Raw genomic sequence first — 21,839 nt, 5'->3', positions numbered from 1 at the left:
GGCCATTTCCATCACTGGCAATGTGAGTAGATGTTACTGAAACAAAATCTTAGCTGATAATGTTTTCCTAAACGGTAAATTCATCATCCCAAAAAGTACTGTTGTTTCATGTATATTATTTTATACTTTTTTTTTTTATCCATCTAATAGAATTGAATCACAAAGTTACTTGGAGACTGGGAAGAAGTAGTCTTTATGCTCAAGCACTTACTGCCTGTGATTATTATATATGAAATTAATGACAGTAACGTAAAGCTTAATTGTATTATTAAGCACGATCCACAAATTTGTTGTTTAGCGGTTCAGGAATTTATTTCGATTGAAAAAATTTATCTCTGTGAAATTTTGCACTCATAGATTTTGTCACCGAAATAAAAGGATGATAAGACTTTATGGGAAAATGCAGTTGACAAACTAGAGCACGAAGAGATCTTTGAAATTTCCACCTCTTCTTATGAAATCGTAGTGTGTGTTCTCTGTCTCCCGTTGGACTGTAAAAAAGACTTCTCAGTCTGCCTTGGGGGGATGTCAGTAACATAACTGATGCATTCTTTTTGCCTCAGGGAGGAAGACAATGATCCTATAGTGCCGTCGGATGAGAAACGGAAACTTGAGCCACACCTTCAGTTTATCCTCAAAGCCTGCATTGTCTGTCTTCGTCTAATCCAGCTCTGGCGGACACCTGTGACCGTTGCCTGCTCTAATGAAATATTAGAAATGGCTGTACATTCAGAAGAAACGCAGTGTTATATACCCAATCACTGCTGCTAGGTTCATATTTTTGCACATACTGTTTATTGCTTATGTGTAGAAGAAATGAAACTAGTTTTCAGAGTTGTTATTAATATGAATATATATCATGTATTAATACCGGGACAGGAAAAATACATTCCCAGTGTTAGCCATCCTTCATTTCCTGTCTCCAAGAGGAAATTCACTCATTCGGAGAATAATGCGATTCTTGATAATAAATACGAGTTTTGATCAGGAACAGCATAGGGGCTTGAAAATTGAATGTGAAGGATTAGTAGAAGCCATAGCTCATGTTGTTTTTCAGCTCTCAAGCCACAATTAATGTCAGGCTGGTTATTATGCAAACAATTTGGGAGTTAATGCAAGAATAAAATCACTTTATATGTTTCTCAAAGGATCGAATTGAATGTATGAATCTAGTTGTATTTACTTGACATATTGGAAGCTCTCGTTTCTAGGAGTTTGAGAAAGGCATAAAAATAGGATAAAAATTAAGTGGGTACAACATACCAGGAATAGCTTTATTTTCCATGATAGAAGAGTAAATTTAATAGTATTCTATAGTAATTTAGTGTTGTACATTTTGTAAGACCTTAAGATATTTTATTCTGTGGACGTAAGTATATTGAGCCATTGCTTTCCAAGATGATCAATAATATCTTTAATTAACTTTAAGTGCTACTGGTAAATGTAAGCGTATGCTTAGATGCAGTTAGATGTGACAGAATCAGATAATCTGTGTGAAGCAGTAGAGTGCCTGACACAAAGCAAGTACTTAATAAATGTTATCTGTTGTTATAATTTCTGTTGTAAAACTAAAGACTTCGTAGTCCCAATTTGGAGGGATTTTGTGATGCAAAAAGTTGGAAATCATGTAGGTGCAATACGTGTGTGTTGAGATTTTAGGCACATTGGGTAGAGGCCATCGTAGTGAAAATATGAAATACCAAATAAAAGCCATGCTAAGTATTCCTGAAAATGGCAGCAAAGAAGGATCGTGGTGGAGCCTCGCGCAGAAAAAGAAAGGACCGGCCTGGCAGCAGGGTGAGGAAAAGCCTGGGTTTGCTAGAGTCAGGGTCTGTCCTTAGGACCACAGTAGGGCAGCCTCAGGCAGAGCGTCTGAGAAGTGGAGACAAGCCCTTGGGGTCTTCCTTTCTGCTGTTCCGTATATGCAGAAGTGAAGAACTAGCTACAAAACGGTACTGTATTTAAACACTTCCATCTCCTAGACCAGAACATGCCCAGCACACACACTGAACGTAGGCTGTAGGTATGGACTCATTTGTAGTTGACATCAGGGAGGACATCTGAAGACTTCATTTTCTTGTGGGTGAGAAGCCAGTCAAATGACACCCTGGCATTCTTGAGGTAGAGCCCGTCTTCGGGCCCCGGAACAAAAGAGTGTGCAGGCACCCAGTCTCTTTGCTCCTGACACGGTTGGTAAGTGAACATCCAGGGAATGTTCTTGGACTTAACATCTAGTGCTTCTCGCAGTCTCCAACCATCTCTCCATGAAAAATACAAAATAGACATAACAAAAAGGATTTGCATGTCCTTTAGGGTAATATCTACTTGTCTGTATTTCCCCTCTAAGTTTTTTTAATTGAAGCAACCAAAGTTACTGGCCATATATTTTTTGAGTCAAAAGACTTAAACGAACTACTTGATTCAGCTGAGGTGTCCATTGGTAGGCTGTGCGGAGGCCTTCTCATCTTTGATATGGAGAACACATTCTTCATTCCACATTCAGTCACCTCAGACTCAGACTATGAATGCTGGTGATAGGGATGCTTTTGTAAGAATGAATTTGAAAGGACCATTTGTAAATCAACCAAAGTGCAAATAACTGACCTGGAATCTCTTCTGTTTTGGTGGTGTCACCGGAAGGAAAAGTAAAAGATATGGAATGGTCTCTGAAGTTGAAGTAACTTCCCAAAGCAAATGTGTGTGTGTGGAGGGGTGTAGTTAACAGGATAAATGACACATTTTATGGATCTTGAAATGTAATTTAGGGTAGGTTTGTTTATCTAACAGGAAAAAAAGGCAACAAACAGGTGCTTTTTCACATAGCTTACACATCCAAAAGCGCCACTGATTCATGGTAATTAATGTACCTGATGGTGTGTGAAGTAATATCATTCTCAGAAGGTTTGTCAGTTAAGGTCATTTGAGTCTGTCTTTGTTGGTCATTCAAGCTAAAGCCTTGCCAATATTGTTGCTCTTTTCAGAGAACTAGTATTTGATTTTGTTGGTTTTCTCTACTATGTTTCTATACTCTCTTTCATGAAGTTCTTCTCTAATCTTTATTATTTCCTGACTTCTGCCTGCTTTGAGTTTGGTTTGTGATTTTTTTTAGTATTTTACAGTGGAAGATTAGATTATTGGTTTGAGACTTTTTTTTTTAGTAAAGCCATTTGCATTTATAAAATTTTCTCTAAGCATTGCTTTCTGCTGCATCTTATGAGGGTTTTTTTGCTCTATTTTTGTTTTCTTTTATTTCTAAGTATTTTCTAATTTGCCTTGTGATTTCTTCTTTGACTTAATGATTATTTAGGTGTGTGTTGGTTAATTCCCACATATTGATGAATTTCTGGACTTCTGATACTGATTTTAATTTCCCTCTGTTGTGGTCAGAGAACTTACTCTGCATGTTTTCAACCCTTTTAAATATGCTGAGGCTTGTTCTACAGCCTAGCAGATGGTTTATCCTGGGGTATTCTATGTGCACTTGAGAAGAATGCACTCTGCTCTTGTTGATGTGTTCTATAGATGTCTGTTAGGTCTAGTGGCTTATGGTATTGTTTAAGTATTCTATTTTCTTGATCTTTTTATTTCTATTATTGAAAATGGGATATTGATGGCTCTAACTATTATTATTGAATTATCTATTTCTCTTCATTTTTGTCAGCTTTTTCATTAGGTATTTTGGGCTCTGTTGTTAGGTGCATATATGTTTATAATCTTCATGTCTTTCTGGAGGAGTTTTACATTTATTATTATTGTTATTACTTTTAAAGTTTATCTAAGAGAGAGATAGAGCATGAATGGTGGGGGCAGAGAAAGGGGGGGAGCAAGAGAATCCCAAGCAGGCTCTGTGCTGTCAGCACTGAGCCCAATGTGGGGCTTCATCTCACGAATTGTGAAATCATGACCTGAGCCAAAATCAACAGTCAGATGCTTAACCTGTGGAGCTGCTGAGGCACCCCCCACTTTTATAATCATGAAATGTCCTTCTTTATCTCTAGAAACATTTTTAGCTTTAAAAAACTAAAGATATTAGTATAGCTATTGCAGCTTTCTTATAGTTGCTGTTTTCATGATCTGTATTTTCCATTCTTTTACTTTCAGTCTATTTGTAGTGTTGAATCTAAAGTGTGTCTCCTGCAGACACCTTAAAGTGGGATCTTATTTTTTCATCCAGCCTGACAATGTCTCTGACTTTTGATTGGGTTGTTTAACCCATTCACGTTTAGTGTTATTGGTGATATAGTTGGATTTATACCTGCCATTTTACTTTGTTTTCTACGTGTCTCATGCCTTTTTTGTTATTGTTCTCTATCCTTCCTTTATTGCTTTCTTTTGCATTAGGTGAATGTTTTCCACCATACTATTTCAGTTGCTTTAATGATTTTTTTTCCTTCACATTCTTTGGATTTTATTTTCTTAATGGCTGCTCTAGAGCTTCCCATCTAGAGTAATTCTTTAGAATGTACTTCAGATTTATATTAACTTGATTACAGTGAGACCAGAAATACAACCTTTGTATTTCTCTATTCTCTCTTCTTCTTTTTGTGCTATTATCATTAATAATATTATTCTGCTATATATATATATATATGTGTGTGTGTGTGTGTGTGTGTGTGTGTGTGTATAGACAAACCCAACAATATACTATTATAATTATTGTTTGCCTATTAGAACTAAGCAAACAAAGGACAAGGAGATTTTCTTAATTGTAGAATTTCTTTTAGTAGCCTTCTTATTTGCCATTTCTGGTTCTTTGGTTCTTTTGATTTGGGCCTCTGGGTTCACATTTCCATCTGTGTCATTTTATTAGTCCATTTTCTCATTGTGTGCTCACCTACCTCTTTTATGTTGTTATTGTCAAGTATGTTACATTTCTATATGTTCTAAGCCTAATAGTATAATTATTATTGATATATTGTTTTATACAACTGTTTTTTAAATAGGAGAAGGAAGAAATATGCACATATACTGCCTTTTACAGTTACATAATTACTTTTACTAGTGCTGTTTAGTTTTTGGTGTGGATTCAAATTACTGTCTGGGTCACTTGGTTTCAGGCTGAAGAATTTCAGGTAAGGCAAATCTGTTAGCAAGGAATTATTTTTGTTTATGTGGGAATGTCTTTATTTTACCTTTATTTTTGAAAGATAGTTTGCTGTATATACGATCCTTGATTGATTTTTTTTTCTTTTTAACACTTGGAATATGATATTTTATTGTTTTTTGGCTTCCCTTCTTTACATTGTTTCTCATGAGATGTCAGCCATTAGGCTTAATGCAGTTTCCTTCTGACAAGTCATTTTTATGTTGCTGCTATCAAATTACTGTCTTTTTTCCCCCCTGCTTCTCCTGTCACCCACCCTTTCTCACCATTATTCTTACTATCATATGTCTAGATGTAGTTCTTTTTGCCTTTATCATACTTAGAGTTTGATGTGCTTCTTAGATATGTAGGTTAATATGTTTCATCAGTTTGGAATGTTTTTGGTCATTGCTTCTTTAAATATTTTTTTCTACTTCTCTCTCTTCTCTCCTAATAGTACTCCCATTATGCGTGTGTTAGTGCACTTGATAGTGTCTCGTATTTCTCTGAGCCTGTTTTCTCCCCCTTCCCACCCCCCTTCATCTCTTACTTGCTTTTGTTGTTGTTTGCTTCATTTATTTAGTGAGTCGGCTGGACTATTTTTATCACATCCATTACTCCACGCACTGTGGAGCCTATGGTGTGGCTGGCCCTTCCAGACCTCTAACTCTGGGCCTGTGCACAGACTTCCCGGGATGACAGTGCTGTAACAGGGCTCTCTAACAGTCTCCTTGATCTCTCTGCTAAGCTCTCCGCCTTGCAAACACACCTAGCTCATAGGTCCACTAATTGCTAGGGAATTGCTTCAGTGTTTTAACAACGCCCTGGGGCATAAATTGCTCCCCATCTGGTTCAGTTAAATTTAGACCCCTTTGCAGGGGTGGTTTTGAGGCCAGCTGTGAGATTTGTTCTGATCCTAGGAAGGTTCTTGGCGGTCTCTTTCCATGGTTCCATCTGATAAATTAGCTACTGATTTAACTGGTTACCCTCATACAGCCAACAGTCTTCTCTTAATTACTTGCCACTGAAATCTCCATGATTTTCCAGGACACCCTCAGGCTTGAACTCCCTCACACTTTGTTACTAATGAAGTTAGTTTTTTTAAGAGAAAGCTTTGATGCTTTTTGCTCTTATCAACTGCCCTGGGCAAAATCTTTAAGTCACTGCTCTAGGGCTGTGGGTGGGGTCAGTAGCTTGTTTCTTGGGGAGGGACACTCCTGCTTTGAAACTGGGCTCTGGGTAGGGGCAGTAGCTTCTGATCTTTGCAGCTTGCCTCTCCTAGGATGCAAATACCACTGTATGAGTGAGCTGGGCATTTGGTGCTTGCGAGTGAGCTTGCTGCGCCTGGTATAAAACCTTTCTCTGTGAGGGGGGGCTGATGGAAGAAGGGGGCCTGTGAGCCCTTGGCTGGACGTCCCAGGGCCTTTGTCCCTGCAAACTTTTTAATATCACTCGATTGGGAATAGAGGGAATAGATGGCCATCTTCCTGGCCATCCCCTCCCAAGAGTGGAGATTTATTTATTTTTAAATGTTTAGTTTTGAGAGAGACAGAGGGTGAGTGGGGCTAGGGGCAGAGAAAGGTGGGGGAGAAGAGAGGATCTAAAGCTCTGGGCTCTATGCTGACAGCAGCTCAGTGTGGGGCTTGAACTCATGAATCACAAGATCATGACGAGCTGAAATCAGGCACTTAATGGAGTGGAGATTTAATCATGCTCAACTGGAATACAAGAAATAAGGGAGTGGGTTTATGGCTCAAATTCCATACGTTCTTCCTGTTTTAACTTAGATTTTTTGTTTAAATAAATGTTTCTTCTTCTTTTGTGTATGTCCTTGTAAACATTTCCATACTGTTAACTTTCTTGTTTTTTTTTCTTCAATTCTATCACTTATGGTTGCTTTCTTGGGAGCAGGTCTGTGGAACTCCTCACGTTGCCATTCTGGATATGATATTCCCTTATTTAAGATGCTGTATTTATCAAAATGCCTGGCTATCAGTTCAGTCCTTTTTCGGAATTTTCACTTGATTGAGCATATATTTCAAAATTGTGTGTCAAATATCATCTTTGTGTTTGATGGTAGACTCACGGCTTTTGGTAAAGTTTCTTAAAATGAAAATGAACTTGACATAACAATATATTAACTTGTTACATTAATTAGTCTGAGATTTTATTTCTCTAACTAATGAAAGTCAGTTACCCAGCCCATGCTGATGATTTTCCAGTGTTAGTTCTACAAACTTGATCCCAAGGTGGCACGTGCATCAACAGACTCCCAATAAGTCTCATTTTCCTTAGACTCCATTCACTTCTTTTAGAACGTATTAATCCAGCAAAAATTCCAATGATAAAAAACAACCTATGTTAATTTAATCCAGGGTGTTATCTGGGGTCATAGACTAGAACTTTATGAAAAAGTTGGGGCAGGCGTTGTACAGCGATGATGTAATGCAAGAGCTAAGGATATGCGCACGGAAACGTCCCTTCCTTCTTTGCTGAGTTCCCTTCCTTTGTTTGGAGTTGTTTCCTGCACCACTGCCTTATGATTCCTCACAGGACTCGCTGAGAGTGTGAGGTGCCGAAACACCACCCGTCAGGCATTTTTAAGAAAAGAGAAAATATTTTAAATTGGAAAATCTGTGTTGTCTCGGGCTCAGCTTATGTTTTATTAAAGCGTACTAGAAGTTTTATACGTACAGGAATGCCCATTTGGAAGTGGCATTATTGAGTTTGAAGAAACTTTTCAGTTTCTGAAACTCCGGTGAATCTGTACAAACTGCCTCCTAAGGCTTTTCTCCTCCCTGCCTCCACTGAAACACTATAGTTTCGGAGAGTCTGTAGAACTTAAGAAATGTCTTAGAACCACTCCAAAGACCTAACATGCTTATCCTCCTGCCTTTGGGCTTGATTCAGTTCCGGAATAACTCTGCTGCGTAATTCCTTTGATAAACTTTAATTGCTTTCAAATTATATTGGAATTCAGTCAGCCTCACTAGGAATTTTCCTGTGAAATTGTATTAGAATCTGGACCAAAGGGATTTTTTAAAAAATGCAGATTAAAGTCTATACATTGCATGAAAAACACTTTATCTTTTATAACATAAAGATGCTTCTTTATGGCACAAAGGAGATTTGCAGTATTATTGTAGCACAAGACTGAGATGAAAATTGATCCCTTGAAATTTCAGCCATATTAAATAAATTTCCGTATGAATACTTTTTGGAACAAATCACATTTGAATGAAATGATCTTGATACAAAAAATCTCCTGTAATAGATGTGATTTCTTCTCCCCCTTTTTTAAATCATACTTAGAAATTTTATTCCTATGAAGTAGTTCCAAATAGTAAACATATTTGAGGCACTATTAAAAAATTTTGCATGCAAGTCCAGTGAAGTCTCACATGATGGCCTTGCAGAAAGGAACTGCCAATGTTCTTAGGCTCCGTAGTCAAGGTGGCCCAGCTCAGCCTTCACCCATGACCAGAAACGTAAAACAGCCTGGGAAAAACAGAGCGAAGAAGAGAAGCCTATAATTCCACAGGTTTATATTTTCTAAGTCCGCACAAAGGAGATGTAAGTATAGTTCTTCTTGCGGGTAGATTGGTCTTCCCGGGAGGAGAAATTAATACTCTCGAGCACCAAGGAGGTGCTTTTTCATTTATATAAGTGCAAGCAAATGTCCTAAGTGGAACTCGTCGTGCGAGGCCATCAGCCGGTGAACACTTAGCTCCAAGGAAGGGCACATCACACACGGGTCAGGACCATTATTACTGCTAGTCCTTGCACAAAACCACATATTCCAAAACATCTGATAGACTTTGATTATCCCTGTTCTGCTCACCGCAGTTCCTACCCTGGGGTCCAGCTGGCATCTCTGTTCTCAGCCTCCCAGAGAAGACAAGACCCATTGCTGCTAACTTGCCCATCTTTGGCAAGACGATACATATTTTCAGTAGTATCGCTGGAGGCCTTTCCTTTCTTCTGGATTACTAAAAGTTGGTCTGTATTTTTATATTCCCATGAATCTGTACTAAATATATTTTTTTTCTCACTGTAATCTCTAGAATACAGGAATTAGTTCAAAGGAGGCAGACCATGTTTAAGCCAAAAGAAACCTTCTCTGTTTCGAAATCACCTTTAAAAATTGTCTAGATAAGATGCTATAATTGATTTCTGGGATATCTTAAGTCTGTCCTCTGACTTAGCCAAGGGAAACTTTCTTTCCTTTTTTTTTTTTTTTTTTTTTTTTTTTTACCAGAAAGGAAAAAAAATGTGTCAAGTATGTATGGTCAAACTTATGCAAAAGTACAATTATTTGTACTTTTGAGTTCCTTTAGAATATTTCCAGTGTGTCTTGCACAATACTCATAACAAAACCTACCTACCTCAAGAGTGTTAGTTCCTGCCATTACCTCGTGACATGGAAAAATCAGGAATAGGAAGCTATGGCACATGTCTTCCCCCTGACAGGTGGAAGGGAAGACCTAGCATAGGCAAAGGGAAGGAAAGCAGGATCTTCAAATGAAAAGTGATATATAATAATAAAAGAATGCACCTGGGGGTAGAAATATACATGAAAGAGCCACGAAGATGTCACAGAAGCAACTAAGAATATCAGTGAAGCCAGATCACAATAAAGTAATGACAGGTCAATACCTTGTATGATTCAAAGTTGTATTCATGACCCATTCTCTGGAGAAAGTTTGTGACTAATTCCAAGTTACATGCTTCCATCATGTCATCGGTCAGATGGGCAGGTGTTACCAAGGTTCAAGCCATAACCTGAAAGCCGGGCTCCTTGATTTGAATTCTGAATCTAAGTCCTGCCAATGATATGTGACCTTGGGCAATGTACTTAATCTCATTGGGTATCAGTTTCTTCATCTTTGGATCTCAAGATTTATTTATTTAAAAAAAATTTTTTTAATGTTTACTTATTTTAGAGAGAGAGAGACAGACAGAGTGTGAGTGGGGGAGGGGCAGAGAGAGAGAGAGAGGGAGACACAGAATCTTAAGCAGGCTCCAGACTCTGAGCTATCAGCACAGATCCTGACTCGGGGCTTGAACTCATGAACTGCGAGATCATGACCTGAGCCAGAGTCAGACACTTAACCGACTGAGCCACCCAGGTGCCCTGGGTCTCAAGATTTAAATCTGAAGTTGCTTGTTTTTAGTATTTTAGCACTCATGGGAATATATGAATGTGTTTGCTATTACTACTCTATCACTTACAAGAATGCCTAAGACCTTAGAGAAGCCCTTTTACAATTTAGTTGTTTTAATAGTACATAAAAGATGTATTCACCTTTTCAACAACTGTTTAAATGCAGGTTTACACGCTCCAGGCATTGTGCTAGGTGATCGTGATAGAGTGATGAATAGGTCAGCGCCATCCCTGCTTTTGTGGAATGACAGGCATTAGGTAGGTAGGCTGTCTGGTGACCTCAGCTTGCCAACCCATCCTGCACTCCTTCTGGAGACTTTACAACGTTCACACCTCTGTGTTCAGCCTCTCGGCATGCCAAGGCTAGGTAGCCAAGGTGATCGATAGTGATGACACCCCGTTCCAGTTCTTCGGTCCTCAATTAGAACGCTGAGTAGGAGCCACGTGACGAAAGAGCAAACAAAAACTTTCATGACATTGAGTAAAATATAAAGACTAAAGCACTACTGCCTGGTGTGTTCATTTCCACACCTTGTTATGACAGGCATCGACTCTTGTCGTGAGGTTGGAATGGACCATCCTGTGCTTCCTAGTGATGGTTGGCAGGTCCACATGCCCATGGATGAAGGGGGCACTTCATAGCACTAGTAGCCCAGAGCCCTGGCCTGTTGGAGCAGGACTGCCCGATATAGTCCCCTTCTTTCTCCACTTTTGCCTTTTTGCAAAAGGTTGCACCTCATTTATGTGCCTCCTGGCTCTGCCAGGGCCGCAGAGAGTGATGATGCCTCCCGCCCCCATAGCACCTGACTGTGTTAGTAAGTCCCCCACTGAGAGAGGAGCACCAGTCCCTGAGGCCAAGTCTCCTGAGATGTTTGTCATCACTTCTCTTCTTCCCACAGATGGGACGCTAGAAGTAGCTGGATTCCTTAGGATGGATCAACCTCAAAAATAGATGTTGAATATCAAAATACCTGAGGGAAGCTGAGGAGAAATAATTTGTGAAGGGTGAGTGAAGCCATACTCTAATGAGGAGTAAATATGTTTACCAAGTGTAATTTTGAATGTTATTGTCTGTTGATGCAGACAAATAATTTAAAACATTAACTATGCCTGCCTCTTGTATAGTTAGGTGGAGACAGCCTCCCAACGGTACAACTTCTTGTGTTTCAGGATTGCGGAGGGACCCTTAGAGATGCAAATGTAGGCAACTAGGCACACATCATGTGGAGGAAGGGCACAGAGGAGTGTGAAAAAGGGGATCTCTGCTTGGTAAGGAGAGCTCCAGGGTAGAGTTGAAACTGTTTATGTAAAAGCTAGGGTCTTCTGGGAAGAAAGAAGCTAAAAGTCTCAAGTGAATTTGAAAAGTAGGGAAACCATGGGGCGCCTGGTTGGCTCAGTTGGTTGAGCGTCTGACTCTGCATTTCCACTCAGCTCATGATCCCCGGGTTGTAGGATCAACCCCTGTGTTGGGCTCTGTGCTGAGTGTGGATCCTGCTTGGGGTTCTCCCTCTCTCTCCCTCTGCCCCTCTCTCCAGCTTGTGCTCTCTGTCTCTCTGTCTGTCTCTCTCTAAAAGGAAAGGGAAACGTGTGGGGGTTCCCTGCTTGGGCAAAGCAGAGCACCACAGGGAGAAGGGCAGGCCTGTCTGGTGACACCGGATGAATGCTCAGACCTTAGGACTGCAGGCTAGGGCTGGTTGCAGTATTTTGGGGGCTGAGGCCAGAATCTTCTCTGGATCTGTCTGCCCGTCACAGCCTTGGACACCAGTGCAGAATACAAGTGACCATGTGGGCTGTGGGAGAGACAAGGCTGAAGCGCCCAGACTGGCTCCCTTGGAATGAAAACACCGGCTTCTTGGACAGCCTTTCCCAGCGGGGCGCTTGGACTTTTGTGACGGAGGACACGTGGAGCTACAAGCGCCACATCAAAAAAAAAAAAAAAAAAAAGTTCTGGGATCAGTTTTGGTTCCGAGGCTGGTGAAGGAAGTCTTACTCATTATTTACACACAACAAAGTAGAAAGAAGACACAGGGGTTTCAGATACAAACCTGCAGTTCGTCCTCACCAGGGAAGTGTTATTAGTCCTTGAGCAGTGCGGCAAAGGGCACAAATGTGGTCCTTTCTGGGTCCTTTCCTTGTGTGGCAGATTGTTCTCTTCCAAGCCAACTCCCTTTCTCCTCGTTCTAAGTTTTTCCTCAGCACCAATAATTCTTAAGAGTTTTGCCTGTGTCCTTGTTCAAAGTGCAGTCTTTAAGTCCTGAGTCTTTTATCAGCAGATTCTTTTGAAGGCTTTCTTTCTGCCATAACGTCGCGCAAGATGATGGCTGCTATGTGGACTCGTTAATGAAAATGGCCACACAAGGCCACCGCTTTCAGCCGGAGGGTCATGTATGCAGGTGCACGGTGTCCTCTCTCTCCGGTGGTGTCATTCTCTGCTATGTCATGATAGATGGCATACCTAGCATCAGTCTGGTTGGAAAACGTCACTTTCTGCTTGGAATCAGACAGATCATCTCCCACACTCCCTCACAAACACGCCAGACCTCCTGTGCCGTAACGTGAAATCTGGGGAGCATAGGCAGCGTTTTTTAATCAGTTGATCCCAGGTCTGTGAGGGCAAGATAATGATTCGATTAAGAATTTCTAGCTTTTCTTTTCTCAAATGGAAATAGAATATTTAATTTCCAACAGTGACTTGGATGTGAGAGAGTGGGAAACTCGGTGAAGGTAAGTACAGTGGTTATCTGGAGAACTACTATATTCCCTGAATATCAACACTCATTTCTTTTGTTTCCAGTGGAGAGAGAGCATTTGTTTCATCTGAGGTCCGTTTCGTTGTGCTCGTCAGTGAGGCCTCTCTTAGGGCCATATGGGCAAAGGAGAGTAACTTCCTCAATGCCCATCTACACTGACAAATCACACTTCTTCATATCGATAGAGCACGAAAGGCTCCAAAGTCCATTGGAGTGCATGGACTATTTGCTTCCTCTCAGTGTGTGCAGGAAAATGAATAAATTGGTACAGAGGTAGATTTTCAGTGGCCCTTCAGCCCCCAAGCAAATAGACAACACTCCCAGAACTTCCCTGAGTCTCCGCCTGAAAACACTTTAACAGGAGAATCTGAAGCAGATAAAATAGATGGCCATGTGGTTCATGTGAGCCGTAAACTCCTGAATTTGAATAGTTCTAGTTTATTAAAATGTTAATAGCTTTGTTTTAACTGGGTTTTAAGCAAGGTTCTGAACAAACCAGCAATTCCCGAATTATCAAATCGCATAGTTAGGAAATGGGCGTGCTCTTTCGCCGAGGCACATGGAGCACAGAATCAAATGGCAAGGAGACTTGAGGGTCAGCCTGGAACTGAAGGGCTCCTTCACTTACACAATGGACAAGTCCCTTCTTGGACGGGATGTCGGTTTGTGGGAGGTGAGCCAGAATCTAAGTGCGAGTTAACAGTAGTCCTTTTAACTCCATTCTCTCATATTTCTAGTGAGCCCTACCCTGCTGAAACACTACCTTCTTGTGTTCCTTTGTAAATGTGTTTCCCAAGACCCCAATTTATGGGATCAGCATTGGTACGTTTTCTCAATGTACACATTCCGTTTATTTCCATGGTGCTCTCTATCAGGACTGGTGAAATTTATGTAATAATATATTATTATATGCTTCTTAGCTTCCACCCATCAGAAATATTTGTCAAATACCCTGTCTAATACTGTGAAACTATTCCTAGAGGAAATTATCTTGGGGGATGCATTTAGCTGATGCATTATTATTATAATTATTTTTTAGATATGTAGAGATTTCTAGAGAGCAGTCCCACTGACAGGGGTGCCTAAATGATTGGGGTAAGTGCTACTGCTCACAGAGATGCCTCCTGGGGTGATAGCCAGACTCACTTTGAAGCTGAAAATAGAATAAAATAAGGTTTACATGTTGTTGGGGTCAGACAAGCCCATCAGGATGATTTTACTTCATGCTTGTCAAATAGTCTCCAGTTGTCTTTAATGTAATGCATGGCCGGATACAGATTTTATGTTTTGGTGAGCAGGAATCTACCTGTGAAGGCAAGGGAAGTTGCACAGAAGGAAGGGTCTATGCAGAATGGCTGTGGCTGGCATGGGAAATGAGGTAAAGTCAAGTGCAGCAATTAGGCTCCTCCTTCTGTTTGTTTCTCCTCTTCTGTTGTTGTACATGAAACGTGATTAGTAGCATCTGACATTTCTCTCTTGGAGGGGAGGATGAATATATCATTTACTTACTCAATGAATATTTACTGAGTTCTTACTCTGTGTTAATTAGTGGGCTGTGCTGAAAGAAATTCAACTCTTGCCCGAAACGCACCTAAATATAATTCAGAGCATCTTCTAAAACCGTATGGATGGTGCAAAGTGTATGTTCCAAAAAGCAAACCAAAACATACAGAGGTGAGCAGGACTGTTTCATTGGGAAGGGGGCATAGGACCTGAAAGTTGGGGGTGGAGGTTCGTGAGGCAGGTGAGGAGAAGGCGTCCAGGTATGGGGACCAGTGGGAGAAGAGGTGTGGGGAGGGTGCAAGAAGGTGGCCCGGCACGAAGTCACCTAAACCTACATATACACTGAAGAGATGTAACGATAAAAGCCAGGTGAAGGAGTCACACCGAGTACTTTGAAAGCTATATTATGAAATTTGACCTTTATCTATCTATCGGAGATAATGGATTCATTATGCAAGTTAATTATGGGCACATAAGCAGCACATGATACAGACACTGGAGGCATGGAGGAAAAAAGATCCATGGCCACTCCCTCAAACGGAGGCAGCAACAAGGCCCAGAAGAGTTTTGAACACGGGGCTGGTGTTTTCTGGAGATCAGCACCCCACCGTCATTCACGGCGGTCTGGAGCCGGTGAAAGGTGCGGGGCTGGCAGGCCTGTGGCCCACAGGTGTGGGCAGGCCGACAGATCAGGGCCAGGAAGCAAGGTGGAGACACAGCTGAGGTGGGACAGACCCCTGGCCGAGAGCTGGGGTCTGAGGCTGCCTCCTCCGTGCCTAGGCTCTTCTCACGAGCCCCTCATGGGACCAGCAGAAGAATCTAGACCCAACTGAGACGCTAGCCCTGGGCCTACTTTGTGGTGTGAGTCATTTGCAAAACTGTTACATTACTCCTCAGGCTCCAAGAAATAGAAAAGAACTCTCTCATGTGCTTTAAATGCCTTGCTTGTAAATTGCTCTCAAAAAGTTGTATTATGCCCACGTCTGCTCTTCTCCAGTAACAGTTAAGCACCTCAAGAGTAAGGACTATGTTAACTCTGTTTGATAAGTTCCCACAGTATATTTCCCCCCCTGCATACTTTCGATGCCTGACAGACTTCCCAATGAGGTGAAACATCCTGAACTGACGACCATGCACAAACAAACCTCAGTAACAACTACATTGCAAAGTTACTTATGTTTTTGGAAATGTACGTTTTAACATGTGCATGTGTGCACATGCACGTGTGCGTGTATAAATTCCACGCCCTCCAGCCCATCCTTTCTCAGCAGCCCTTGCCGAGTCCATGATTCCATGGTAAAAATATTTGTAATCTGAAAAACACCCCGCAGTTTCCTGGCCTTTCACGTTCCCCTAAAGCCACATCACCCTTTTTCTTTCCTACTTGCTGACAGATGACACAGCTGTTCAGGGTCATACACTCAGGATGGGCGTGTCTTCTTGATAAAAGCGGATGGACATGTGGTTGTTCTATCAGCTTCTGACTTTGTTTCTGTTTTCTAAAAATGATTTCTCAGAGGATGCAAGGGCCGGCCCCTCGGCTCCCCCCTCAGCCTCCTGTAACCCCGTGGGTCTCCATCTCCTCCAGAGCCAGCAGACTTCTCTGTGCTACCTATGACAAATCTAAAAGGACTTTGGAGATGGCATCTCTACAAGGCCAAGGAGAGGAAGGGGGAGCTGGGCGCTCCTCTGCTGGCCCACGGAGCGGTTCCTAAACAGAGTGGTCCCCAGACTGAGGGATAAATGGATAGGGAGACTGAGAGCCAGCCCGAAGGGTGGGCAAGCCCACCAAGGTGCTTTCCTGGGTCCATCCCTTACCTGGTCGGCGTCCAGTCTTCTCTCTTTTTTGCTTGTTTTTAAACAGTGCTCCTTCGCATATCTGCATTCCTTTACAAACTGATTTATTCTCTCCGCTTTATGCCAAGCCAGTGATTTTTCATTTAATGGAGGCTAGTGCACTATTTCTCATTTTGATGGGGATTTGTCTCCAGAATTAATTTCAGTCATTTCTTCATCTCTTCGTATCTTTAGCAACTTGCAAACATTCCTTGGAAAGACTAGTTTATATGATTTATTGCACCTTTAAAAAACCATTAATATCTCTTCCTATTCCATAATTATTTTACTTAAAAGGTTGTAAAATTATACTTTCCTCTTATTTAGAAGTGAACATAAAAAAAAAAAAAACCAAGCAATGCGATTCTGCGCATGTGGTAAATGCAGGGTAAGAAAAACGAGCAGCATTCGCTTGTTGGGTCCACATATTTTAGAGGATTTTCTTCGGCCTTTGCAAATTCAGGAGCAATACTATTATTTTTCTTTTACCTTAAACCGAGCAGAGAAACGATAGAGCACTAAGCAGTTTGTCACCTAGCTTAAGTCTTTCTTTTTGCAACGGGCTAACAAGAGTGCTGCCTGAAAGTCTTGTCCCTTAAATGTGGCAGTGAGGACCCATGCCTGGCCCCCTGCATTGCTTTGCTGTGACATCTTTCTCTGCTCCAGCATTCTGAAATGACTGGATGGAAGAACGGTCTTAAACGGACAACCTGCTTGTGATTCGTAATCTGGGTACTGCAGCAGGGAGCCTGGCCGCCTAAGACAAAAAGGGCTTCTCCCAGCTTTGGGGGAATCATCACTCAAGCATTTTAAAACAGTCGGTTCTTTCATTGCAAAATACTCCTGTTAATGTTAATGAAAAGTCACACATTTTGCCTCAAAGCCAGAAGAGATGCCTCAGTCTTCCCCCAGGAATCCTAGATTATAAAGAGAGAGTCTCTGTCCTTTTTGTCATGGAGCAGAATGGAATCATGGAGCTTAGGCAGAATCTAGCAACGTTTAAAATTAAGCTCTCCATTTGTTGACGCTAGAAAAACACGTCAGCGTCAGCACATACATGCAGATGTCTCCACCTGTGCTCAATACTTCTTAGATTGGTCTCTTTTCCACCTTGAAGTGGAAGGGAAAACCATTTGGATTTTTGCAAGATGCAAGGGAGTTTGACAAACATTGTACAGACACTAGCCACCCATTTTCTCACTAATTCAAATCAAGCATTTTATCAATAGAATCAGCAAAGGAAAGGAGATGAGACGCCATGGATGAAGGACGGAGATAGTGGCAACGCGGTGGGTCTGTTCCTCCCCTCGTAAGGGAGCGTGTTCCGTTCTTCCTATTCAGCTAAAACCATCTCTGATGTTGGCTGGCTAAGTGCACAGAAAACGAAGCATTTTCAAAGTATGCGATTGTTATGCCCAGATCACAATATCGTCCCCAAAAACCAGAGACCGCCAGGGAGACCGAGTCACGCATACAAAAGCAAAGGGCTTTATTACAGGCTTCGGCTCACCGGGCCTAAGTTCGGGCTCACAGACTTCACCAGCGCAGTGGATCTGTGCTGAGAGCCCCGAACAAGGGCTGAGCAGGGTTTTTATGGGTTTGGGAAGGGGGCGTTACAGGAAATTGTGACACAGGTACAGGGGTCAAATCATTAACACATAACATCATTGGCACTAACTTTAACCATACATGTTGTCTAGCATATTCATTACTTTTGAGGGGACCCAATCACAATATTTAGAGTATCAACCAATTACAGAGTGGACCCAGGACCCAGGACCCTCACGTAGGGTGTAACTAGCCTTAAGCAATAACTAGTTATCTATAGCTTCTATCTCTAGGCCTGTCCTTAGGAGTGTTAAGCATTTTAGCTGGCCGCTTCTGGTTGGGTGTTGCTAGGGTGGTCCCTGGTTGAGCACTCTGTGGCCTTTTATTGTCTAATGATTCTGAGAAACGGACACTTAGGCCTCCAAGGTCAGAGGGGAAACTTGAAGCCTGTCATGGAGTCAGTTAGGTTCAGACCTGTGTCCTTTAAAAATCAATTAGTAAATCCTTACAACCAAGAGTAAAAGAAAGCATTTGACAATAGGGCAATATTAAGTGGCATTGTTCTTCTAAGAATTACCATTTTTATGGTTCAGTTTTCTATGTCAGTCCACATGGTGAATCCTATTCACTTTGAGAATTTTGGGGGTAGTTCTGCATTGTGCTAAAATATAGGTGGCTAAAAAAATAAAAAAAATGGAATAAATTAAATACAGGAGGCTACCCACGTAGTGGAAGGGGGCATGGGTTTGAGAGTTAGAACACGAGCTCTTATTTATTTAGTTGCTCAGTAAATAATGTGTTCTACACTCAGGGGCTCAGCTATGATATCCTGTGGGACAGAGCTGTTTGAGCTCTGGTACTGTGGATGACTGTCACTGCCGGAGTCCAGCTCCAGCAGGTCCAGGGTTCCCTGAAGGAGGACGGTGTAGGCGAGAGAGAGTGAGAGCCTTGAGTTTCGTTCTGATCACCAGACGGACACCCTGCCCACCTGACAGGTGTCTCTACCATTCTGGCAGGCATCGCTGCCCTGTCTGGTTCTCAAGCTTTATTTATGGCAAAAGGTACAAGAACCAGAAAGAGCAGTAAATGATTTCTCATAGAGAAGTTTTGCAATTTTCCAGGACATGGGTTCTGCAGAAGTTACAATTCTAGTAGTAATGATTGCCATAAAAAACTTAGCTACAGGCACTCATGTTGTCACAGGTATTTTTTATAAAACCTCAGGTCTAGCCTTAAGGAAGCAACCTTTAACCTAGAGGCAAACAGCATTGTTTAGTAAAGGTCAGTTTTTTATGAGTAAGGGTCATTAGGTTGTTTATAACCCTAAGAGAAAGTTTCCAGGAAAACAGGTTCTCAGGAGACATAATGCCTGCTCTCATAGTCCCAAAGATGATGGATATGTTTTATTGCAGTAGTGACTTTCACAAAGGCGTTCAGGCCCAGAAGGTAGTCACTTATTAGTTAATTGCTTAGGGGAAAATTATATGTTGCATTAGGGTGTATCTAGTTTACTCATCTTTTCCCTGAACAGGTGCAGTCGTGCCTCAGGGACAGGGCAGGGGGACAGGCTGCTCCTGATGCTAATCAGCAAAGCACTCTGAGGTTTGGTGCCCAAGCAGAAATGAAAAGTTCAAGAGGGTAGATTTTGGGAGCTATCTGGGGGCAAGAGACCGTGCAAACTTGCTGCACCCTCACCAGGAATTTTCCCTCTACCGGTGAGTTCAGATAGCTCCCAACATGTCACTTTTCGTTTGCCCAGCGATTTTCTGTAGGAACTCTCTCTCTCTCTCTCCTACTGAAGGTTGCTAATATCTGACCTCCATAACGTGACACTGGGGTGATCTAAATAGTCAGTTTTAATGGTCACAGTGATTTGCGTGGGGTGAACACATGGCCCCAACTGGGGCAATCTGGGACTTTTGCTGGGGTTTCCTGGAAAGAGGAATAAGTGAGCTATTGTTCTGCAGGATCACAAGCTATATGGATGGGATCGACTTGTTTTCCAGGTATGAATTTACATGAGAATTCATTTCAATGCATAGAGAGAGAAGCCGCAGAGTGGGGAAGAGCCCAGGGAGTTCTGACAACATGTCGTGAATCACTGCCTCTAAACTTCACATGCAGCCAGTTCTGGACATTTTGGTGATTTGGAAGCAACGTTTTCTTTTTTCTTTTTTTTAATGTGTATTTATTTTTGAGACAGAGAGAGAGAGAGGGCAAGTGGAGGAGGGTCAGAGAGAGAGGGAAACGCAGAATCCAAACAAAGCAGGCTCCAGGCTCTGAGCTGTCAGCACAGAGCCCCATGCGGAGCTCGAACTCACTAACCACGAGATCATGACCTGAGCCAAATGCAGACGCTTCACCAACTGAACCACCCAGACACCTGAAGATGATCAGTTCTAAAGATGAATCTTGGTCTTCTGCTCTGAGATATCACCGTTATTCCAAGTGAATTCTGCTTATAATTTATACTAAAAGGAAAGGAATAAAAATCTCAGAGCCACCAGCATCTATTTAGTGAACAAATATTTGAGTGCCTCTGAGTGTCAGGCACTGTTCCACATGCTGGTGCTGAAGACAGAGCAGCGGGGGTATGTGAATCAGCTTCTGCTCCTGTGGTGCCTGCATTTCAATACAGACACAGGACTGTGCCCCCAAAACATACTCCAAATGGGAGCCAGCGTTTGGGTCCTGGAAATATGACTTACAGATTTCAGTTTCATTGTTGATGTTCCTGGTCAGGAACACCAGGAGGTTAAACACCAGGCTATTTGATTCCTTTCTACAGTTAAATATTTGTGCATCTGATCCAGGTCTGCCCTGATTCTCTTTTCCCTAAAATTAGAAAAATGGAAAGCTAATTTTACAGAGGGTCACAGGATCCATGAATGAAGCATCCATAGACACAGAGGTGGAAGATGACGAATATGGTCCATTCAGCAGTGCCCCGCCCACATTGCCAGACTGCCTCTTAATATATCCGGTTTGTTTGCCCAGCCTCACGCTATCAGGAAGGAGCTTGGTTGGAATAATGAAAAGTAACCCTCTACCAGAATACTACATAGACTGATTTATCTAAAGCTTACATCTTCACGTTACGGCTTTAATGTCACGTTTGGCTTTAATGTTAAGTTTTACTCAGTCTAGTGTTGGGTACAAAATGCCGCATTCAAGATGTGGTGTTAAGTGCTGGGTAGAAGAGCACAAGCTTTGAAATCAGTCAGATTAATTTGAGTCCTGGATCTGCCACTTAGCATCTGGCACATTCTTAATCCCTTTTGAAGTCTACTGAAGACTCCGCTGAACGTGTGCTATATATGTCTGTGGAGTTGTTTTTCTATTTATTTTAATCATCTAATGCCTAAAGCCAGAGGTAATGGCTCAATTAACATTGCCATGATCTGATGGAAAGAAGTCGGGGTCTACAAAATTGCAATCAGGGGCCTATAGAATCGGAGATGCTTCAGATATTGCCTATCAATATTCAAGTATCTAAAGCTACTTTTGAATGAGTAATTAAGTCAGTCTTCATTAGAAATATTACCTAATTCAAAATAGTTTTTGACACTTTTTTCCAGTCAGTGGATTTTAAGTGCATAATTAATATCATAGGTGACTTAGTAGAGTTTTTAAACTTCGAAAGGAGAGCTCTTAAACGTTAGGAATATTTTAAAATATTTGTCTCCCGGTTTATTTAGTTCTGCTTATTTTGGCTTGCTTCCAGTCCTGTAGCGCCTCCTCCCGGCCTCCTTTCACCTTTTTGTCTCTCCAACTGAGGTTCTCACATTTCTGTGTCTTAAATCAGTACTGGTTAACATTATAAAAATATCCTCCCTGCAAAAAACTGTTGGCCACTCCTTCTTCCCTTAGAGTTTCTTTCAAGGGGGCTTGCTGAAGTATGTAAGTTATACAATTATATAAATTATTAAAGTTATAAATTATATAAATTATATAC

At 41.6% G+C, this 21,839-nt stretch overlaps 1 protein-coding gene across 1 annotated transcript in view; it reads left to right on the top strand.

The window, feature by feature from the left end:
- CA8 (carbonic anhydrase 8) overlaps positions 1 to 1,573 on the top strand; it is an 86,599-nt gene extending 85,026 nt beyond the window's left edge. The window contains exon 9 of the mRNA XM_029923400.1: positions 564 to 1,573. The gene's annotated coding sequence lies outside the window, so the exon portion shown is untranslated. The remainder of the gene's footprint in view (positions 1 to 563) is intronic.
- Positions 1,574 to 21,839: the final 20,266 nt, after the last annotated feature.

This window comes from Suricata suricatta, chromosome 15 (assembly GCF_006229205.1).
Source record: "Suricata suricatta isolate VVHF042 chromosome 15, meerkat_22Aug2017_6uvM2_HiC, whole genome shotgun sequence".
NCBI lineage: Eukaryota > Metazoa > Chordata > Mammalia > Carnivora > Herpestidae > Suricata > Suricata suricatta.
Note: the sequence above shows the minus strand (reverse complement) of the source record. Positions and strands in the feature narration are given on the sequence as shown.